The sequence below is a fragment of the Nematolebias whitei genome, chromosome 1 (genome assembly GCF_014905685.2).
Source record: "Nematolebias whitei isolate Nwh7 chromosome 1, NemWhi1, whole genome shotgun sequence".
Lineage (NCBI taxonomy): Eukaryota > Metazoa > Chordata > Actinopteri > Cyprinodontiformes > Rivulidae > Nematolebias > Nematolebias whitei.
Genome location: NC_056498.1, coordinates 11,047,040 through 11,055,665, shown reverse-complemented (window position 1 = coordinate 11,055,665; position 8,626 = coordinate 11,047,040). Strand labels below are relative to the sequence as shown.

Sequence of the window (8,626 nt, the reverse complement as noted above, 5' to 3'; positions counted from 1 at the left end):
TGCCGCTTTTAGCTATCACTTTTTACCTTTATCTAGCATTTGACTACTTTTAGCTACCATTCTGCCGCTTTTACCAAATTTTACCACTTTTATTAATCAGTTTTTACCTTCAGCTATCATTTGACTACTTTTGGCTACCATTTTGCCTTTTCAACTTTTTGCTACAGATTTAGTAATTTTAGCTTTTGTTGTTTGTTTTACCTTTAGCAACAGTTTGTCACTTTCAGTTATTTTGTTAAGTTTAGCCTCTATTTTTGGTAATTTGAGCTTTTTGTATGTTTTGCTCATTTGTTCATGCTACCTGTTTGCTAATTTAAGCTGCCATTCTGATAATTGTAGCATCTGTTTGACTTGTTTTCATTTTTAGTTTAGTTGATTTTAGATTTGATCTTGTGCTTGATTAATTTTAGATTGCGTTCTGCTCATTTTGCTGCTGTTCTGCTTGTTAAAAATGTCTGTTTAGGGTTTTTCAGCCAAGTCATTGAGACCTCGGCTCTCACACAACATTTATGCAGAAAACAACGTTTCTTCTGTTCCCTCTACAGTCTACATAACCCAGTCTCATTTACTCTCTTGGCATTAACATCTACATGTACAGTTTGTGCTACAAAGGTAAATATTTTATGTATATGGAGAGAATATTTAAAAAATAATTTCACACAAAGCACATTTGAATTAACATAAACACAACTTTAGCCTGTGTGAATATCTTTAGTATTTAAAGTCCAACACCAACCATTACAATCCCAGTTGCACTTAAGGGGTAATTACTGTTGTAGAATACGTTGGTTTTATGTTTTTTTTCCCACATTCCAGCTGCGCAGGTGTTAAAAAATCCTTAAACAAACAAACAAACAAACCAGTCAAAGAAACACCTTAGTGCACGGTTGATGATTACAGAAGGTTGATGATGTCACTCCAGGTATCGAGCACAGCAGGAGTGTGTCTGAGAAGGCTCTGACTTCGTGGCACCGTCTGGGTCTGAGCCTTCATCCCCCTCCTCAAACAGCAGCTTCACGTTCAAAACTCCCCTCATTGTTTTGACTCAAACACTAAAACTGATAAACACTAATCACAATAAACTACATCCTAACTATAAAACCCAAACAAGCTGAACATCATAAATCTCTCAGATCTCATGACTCACTCTCACTGTGTCTCTGTTGCCACCAGACTTCCTTCTGTAGATGTTTTGGTGCTTGAGAAATAAGTTTGGATCTCATTCAGAAAGGAAGTGGGGGGTGTTTTCTCCATCTTGTCTGTCTTTGCAGCTGCCTCCAGCCTCGCACAACACAAATCTGGCATATTTGCATGATTGGGTCCCTTGCATCATGTCACACCCTATATATGGAAGTGAGGGGACTTTAATCAAATCAAAGACAAACTGCAAAAGACGTGTGTGAAAAGCTGAGTACACAGCATGACTCAGCAGTTTGTAGAACCGCTTTAACAGTGAGAACTAGCAACACTTGTCTGTTTGACTGTTTTACAATAAGCTTCCTGCACTGAATAGGGATTTTGGCCCACTCTTTTTATACAGTGCTGCTTTAGTTTACATGCATGAACATCCATCTCTCCAAAGGCACTTCACAGCATTTCAGTCAGGTCTGAACAGGTCTGGGACTTTGTCTGGATCGTTGCAACACATTGATTGTTTTATTTACAGTGCCTTGTGAAAGTATTTGGCCCCCTTGAACTTTTCAATCTTTTGCCACATTTCAGGCTTCAAACATAAAAATATAAAATTTTAATTTTTTTGTGAAGAATCAACAACAAGTGGGACACAATCGTGAAGTGGAATGAAATTTATTGGATGTGTCAAACTTTTTTAACAAATAAAAAACTGAAAAGTGGGGCGTGCAATATTATTGGGCCCCTTTACTTTCAGTGCAGCAAACTCACTCCAGATGTTCAGTGAGGATCTATGAATGATCCAATGTTGTCCCAAATGCCTGATGATGATAAATAGAATCCACCTGTGTGTAATCAAGTCTCCGTATAAATGCACCTGCTCTGTGATAGTCTCAGGGTTCTGTTCAAAGCGCATAGAGCATCATGAAGACCAAGGAACACACCAGGCAGGTCCGAGATACTGTTGTGGAGAAGTTTAAAGCCGGATTTGAACACAAAAAGATTTCCCAAGTTTTAAACATCCCAAGGAGCACTGTGCAAGCAATCATACTGAAATGGAAGGAGTATCAGGCCACTGCAAATCTACCAAGACCCGGACGTCCCTCTAAACCAGGTGTGCCCAACCAGTCGCTCGCAGGCGACCGGTCGCCCGCGAGCTGGTTCCCAGTCGCCCGCGAAGCGAAGCCTTGACTTGTATTCTCACAGACATAGTCTTGCGAGTTTTGGGTGCGGTGACACAGTGCTCTCACGAGACTTTAGGCTCAGTAGTGGAGTAATGTCGGTGCGCAGAAAACATGGATGGAAAACTAGCGAACAAGCAAACGAAAACTTATTATTTTCACACAGAGTGGGAGGAGGAGTATTTTTTTGTTTATTCTAATTCGAAGTCCATTTGCCTCATCTGTAATTCGAGCGTTGCCTTACCCAAAAAGTGTAACTTGGAGCGGCATTTCAAGACGATGCACAAACGGTTTGAGACAGATTTCCCTCTTAAAAGTTCTTTACGGACTCAGAAAGTGCGGGAGCTAAAAAACAAGCTTGCAGCCCAGCAGTCAGTCTTCACTCGGCCCAGCACAAAAGGTAAAGCTGCTACGATAGCTTCCTACCGTGTTAGCCGCATCCTGGCTCAACATAAGAAGTCTTTCAGCGATGGACAAGTTATGAAAGAAGTGTTTATTGAGGCTGCAGATGCGCTTTTTCATGATTTTAAAAATAAAAGTGAGATCGTAGCTGCTATTAAAGACGTGCAGTTGTCCAGACAAACAGTGACACGGCGATGTGAGGGAATGGCTGTGGATGTGGAGGAGCAGCTAAAAAAGGACGTGGAACAATGCGAGTGTTTCTCTCTTCAGTTTGATGAGTCGACAGACATGGTGGATGTAGCCCAGCTGTGTGTTTTTATCAGAATGGCCTTTGCAGACATGAGTGCAAAAGAGGAGCTGCTCACCATCTTGCCTTTGAAGGGACATACAAGAGGAGAAGATATTTTTAATGTGTTTATGGAGTTTGTTAATAAAAGCAACTTGCCCCTCTTTAAACTAATTTCTATAACAACTGATGGCGCTCCAGCAATGACTGGTCACACCAGTGGATTTGTTGCACTCTGCAAGCAGAATGATGCTTTCCCAGACATTTTGCACTATCACTGCATCATCCACCAACAGACCCTGTGTGGGAAGATTTTAAACATGAAGGAAGTGATGGATGTTGCCATGAAAACTGTGTGCTCTATAAGGGCCAGGAGTCTGCAGAGGAGGTTGTTCCGGGCTCACTTGGAGGAGGCAGGAGCAGACCACACAGACCTGCTGCTGCACATGGACGTCAGGTGGCTAAGCAGAGGTACATTTCTGGACAGATTCAGTGAGCTGTTGCCTGAGATCAGGGATTTTCTGAAGCTGTCAGATCATGGTGAACATTCAAAACTAGAGGACACCCAGTGGCTTTTGGATTTAGCCTTCCTCACAGATCTCACCAGCCTGCTCAATGAACTGAATTTGGAGCTTCAGGGAAAGGACAAAAACATAATCCACATGATCAGTTCTGTGAGCACCTTCAAAAGCAGGCTGCAACTGCTCACAAGTCGGCTGCAACGCAGGGACCTGCGAAACTTCCCACACATGGAGGCAGAGCTACAGCACCAAGGGAAAGAAGTCCCACAACTGGACAGTGCACACTATTCTAAGCAGGTTCAGAGCATCTCAGCAGAATTTGAGAGACGATTTACTGACTTTTCCTCCATCGAGCCTGTTACCAGCTACATGTGTTATCCTTTTGGAAATGTTGATGTGGATGACATTGTGTCCAAATTGGTGTCCGTGTTTCAGCTGGACAGCTCTGGTGTTGAAAATGAGGTGTTGAGTCTGCAAAATGACATTGGGATCAAATCCAGAGCATCACCTGGTGTGGATGGAGAGTTCTGGAGTCTGCTGTCAGAAGAAAAGTATCCTAACATCCGAAGATGTGCTTTGAACTTAACAACACTTTTTGGATCTACCTACCTGTGTGAGTCTGCTTTTTCACACATGAAAATCATCAAGTCCAAAAACAGATCCACAATGAATGATGATCATCTGGAGACCTGCCTGCGCCTCGCAACCACCTCATACTGCCCAGCTTATGAGACCCTGGCCTCCTCCTCTCAGTGTCAGAAGTCCCACTAAGGTAGAGACACATTTATTTTATACAGCTTGCATAAAAAGTTATCTCCTATAGACACATCACGTTCTGTTTTATTTACTTTAAAGAAGTGAGGAGTAGGGATTGATGAAAAATTATGTTTGTTGATAATGAGACTGGACGAGTAGCTCTCGGCAAATTGCCGACTTCAAAAGTAGCTCTTGGTTCAAAAAAGGTTGGGCACCCCTGCTCTAAACTTTCATCTTGAACAATGAGAAGACTGATCAGAGATGCAGCCAAGAGGCCCACGATCTCTCTGGATGAACTGCAGAGATCTACAGCTGAGGTGGGAGAGTCTGTCCATAGGACAACAATCAGTCGTACACTGCACAAATCTGGCCTTTATGGAAGAGTGGCAAGAAGAAAGACATTTCTCAAAGATATCCATAAAAAGTGTTGTTTAAAGTTTGTCACAAGCACCTGGGAGACACACCAAACATGTGGAAGAAGGTGCTCTGGTCAGATGAAACCAAAATCCAACTGTTCGGCCACAATGCAAAACGATATGTTTGACGTAAAAGCAACACAGCTCATCACCCTGAACACACCATCCCCACTGTCAAACATGGTGGTGGCAGCATCATGGTTTGGGCCCGCTTTTTGTCAGCAGGGACAGGGAAGATGGTCAGAATTGATGGGAAGATGGATGGGGCCAAATACAGGACCATTCTGGAAGAAAACCTGTTTGAGTCTGCAAGAGACCGGAGACTGGGACAGAGATTTATCTTCCAACAAGACAATGATCCAAAACATAAAGCCAAATCTACAATGGAATGGTTCACAAATAAACATATCCAGGTGTTGGAATGGCCAAGTCAAAGTCCAGACCTGAATCCAATCGAGAATCTGTGGAAAGAGCTGAAGACTGCTGTTCACAAACGCTCTCCATCCAACCTCACTGAGCTCGAACTGTTTTACAAGGAAGAATGGGCAAGAATTTCAATGTCTCCATGTGTAAAACTGATAGAGACATACCCCAAGAGACTTGCAGCTGGAACTGAAGCAAAAGGCGGCGCTACAAAGTATTAACGCAAGGGGGCCGAATAATATTGCACGCCCCACTTTTCAGTTTTTTATTTGTTAAAAAAGTTTGACACATCCAATAAATTTCATTCCACTTCACGATCGTGTCCCACTTGTTGTTGATTCTTCACAAAAAATTAAAATTTTATATCTTTATGCTTGAAGCCTGAAATGTGGCAAAAGGTTGAAAAGTTCAAGGGGGCCGAATACTTTCACAAGGCACTGTATATGTCATTTGGTTGAAGATTTGCTGCTTGTTTGGTGTCATTGTCGTGTTTAATGACCACTTTGGTTCAAAGTTTATCTGTCATACAAACTGAAAGTGAAAGATAACAATGATATTTATTGTGATCCTTGTTTGTTGCCATAACATGATGACATTTGTCCTCTACATTTGACTGGGATACACCCAAGTGAAGCAGCAGGCAGCTATCTGGAGGATCAGGTGTCTTGCTCAAGGCCCAGTTTCGAGTTGGCTGAATCTACCACTCCACCACAGCTGCCTGATTTCCATTTGACTTTGTGATAAACACCTACAACAAACCAGACTTTAAATAATTTACGGAGGTTGTGGCTGAGTGGTTAGAACAATCGTCTTCCAATGAGAGAGTTGTGGGTTCGATTAAAAATCTGATTGCCTCTGATGGGTGTCCCATCAATGCATGAATGTGATCTAAAGTTCAGATTAGTTTTTAATGAATGATTTGTTCAGATTATCTTTGTAGAGGTGTAGTAGAGTGCTGTATGAATGTGTGTGGAGGTAAATGAGAGCACAGATTGTGTTGGAAAGAGCTTTGAGTATTTGAGTATCCATGTTGGATAGAAAGGTGCTACTGTATATAAAGACAGTCCATTTACTGTTTACCTTAAAATTTAGTACAGAGAATTAGGCCTGTCACGATAAATGATAAATCAATTAATCGCATGATAAATGACAATTAACCTCATTTTCATTTATCAGCTTTATCTTTTTTTGTGTCTCTCTCTCTACTGAAGACACTGGATGATAAAAAGCTCAACTCCGTTGCTCTTCACTGATCCCTCCCTTTCACTTTTCTCTTTAAAATCTGTTTTAACTATCCAAAACTGCATTGTTGGATCGTTAAAAGTAGCTAAGCTGAAAAGCTAAGCTACGAGCTAAGCTAACTTGCCGACCTCGGGGAAAAACCTCCGTCTTGTCGAAGCTCCAGCATTCATGTTTGAAACCCGTGCATTCACGTAAAAAGTTTTTCTCTGTTAAAAGAAGCTGAGAACTTTTTTACTGATTTTTTTCATTAAAAGCTTTGTGTGAAAGCTATACTAAAGAGTTCAAACCACCGAGCATCCGCCATGTTTGAGAACTGAAGAGAGACAGCCCATGTCATGTCAAGGGGCCTCCCTCCCATTTTTCTTAAAGAGACACGCTGCTCGCTCCCTCACTATCCATCCTTCAATTCAAACAGTCTTATACTGCTATCCACTGGTCAAAAATGGTACTACATGCAAAAAAATTAACCAACATTTCTTCTTAAATTTGATAATAACTACTAATTATTGTCAAATTTCAAACAATATTATCATTTATCGCAATAATTTCTGAGACAATTAATCCATCCATCCATCCATTATCTTTACCCGCTTATTCCATTTTGGGTCACGGGGGTCGCCGGTGCCCATGTCCAGCAATCACTATGCGAGGAGCGGGGTACACCCTGGACGGGTCTCCAGTCCATCACAGGGCCACATAGAGACAAACAACCATTCACTCTCTCACTCACACCTAGGGACAATTTAGAGTTACCAATCAGCCTAACATGCCTGTTTTTGGTCTGTGGGAGGAAACCGGAGGAGACAATTAATCGCCCAGTAAAATATGTTATCATGACAGGCCTACAGAGAACAAGTTAATCACATTTAAACAGTCACAGTCCTTTAACCTTCTAGATGAGGCCTGTAGAGCCTTTTTTAATGCCCCTTTTCCATTAGTACCGGTACGGGCCGACTCAACCCTACTTAGCCTGGTTCTGAGGCTTTTCCATTAGTACCGGTACTTAGCACCTGTTACTATTTTCAGTACCCTTGGCTCTGTGGTTCTAACCGGTACGAAGAGGTACAAAAACGTGACGTCAGTACACTGTCGGTCACTGATCGGTCGGGGGCGGAGTCACTGGATCCTTCAGAAACGTTTCAAAACAATAATCCGCCATTTGCAATTTCTCGGACTGGAGCAGCGGCTGGACTTATTTTAAAGATTTTAAAAACAATACTGACAACATCTTGGTCTAATGTTGATGTGCTGACATTTTTTGTGCTTGGTGGCTGACAACATAATTCAGAGCAAGCTGGATGGAGATCTGCTGGTGTACCCCGATCCTCCCTCCGGAGCCTCCGAGCGCCAGACCGGGCAGGGCGTCATCTCCCCGGCTCCAAGTTCAGCTGGTCACCGCGGAAGATCCTTCGATGTGCCGACTCGGAGGCTCGGGTTCCAGATACCAGCCTTGTGTGCTCAGAGCTCCGCAGGTCACTGCGAAGCTGGATATGGGGACTCGCAGATGGCCGTTGCGAGACCCCGGCCGCGCGTAATCATGAAGGCTGAATCCCGATCTCACCCGGCAGTCAGGCGGACTGGACAGTCTGGGACGGACGCTGGAAGCGATTTTTAAATAAAACAATATTTTGTTTTTATACAAAAAATGTTTTTAAAAAAATGCTGAAGCGATTTAAAAATGATTTTTTTTTTTTTTACACGTAAAAGGTTTTTTAAAATCGCTTCCACCGTTCGTCGCAGACCCGTCTCTGTCCGCCTGTCTGCGCGGGTCGAGCCATCATGATTACGCACGGCTGGAGTCTTGGAACGGACTCTGTGAGTGACCAGCTGAACTGGAGCTGGGAGGATGAGCCTCCCAGCCTCCCCCTCTCCGGAGGAGAGGATCGTGTGACTGCGGGCAGTGTCGTGCGAGACCAGCAGAGCGTTGAAGATTTAAAAAAAAAAAAAGACGGTGACAGCTTCATCATGAAATCCTGTTTTCACTTTAATGACTGTTAACTCAGCTGAAAATCATAAAAAGACACAAAACTATTGGATCTCAGGAATATTTCCCTCAAACATGTTTAAAGAAAAGAGACGACCTTCAGTTCAACTTTATTTTAACTCACGAATGTACAAATCACAAAACAAGAACTTTAAAGCAAAGCTAAAAATAAAATGTTTATATGTGAACAAGAAAGGAAACCACACATCTAAAATGAACATTAAAAGTAGACACAATGAGTGCAAATACATCAAATGATGATGAAAACCTATAAAAATTTAAAT

At 42.3% G+C, this 8,626-nt stretch overlaps 1 protein-coding gene across 1 annotated transcript in view; it reads left to right on the top strand.

Annotated features, from left to right (window-relative positions):
• alpk1 (alpha-kinase 1) overlaps nt 1-8,626 on the top strand; it is a 28,991-nt gene that overhangs the window by 574 nt on the left and 19,791 nt on the right. The window lies entirely within an intron of this gene.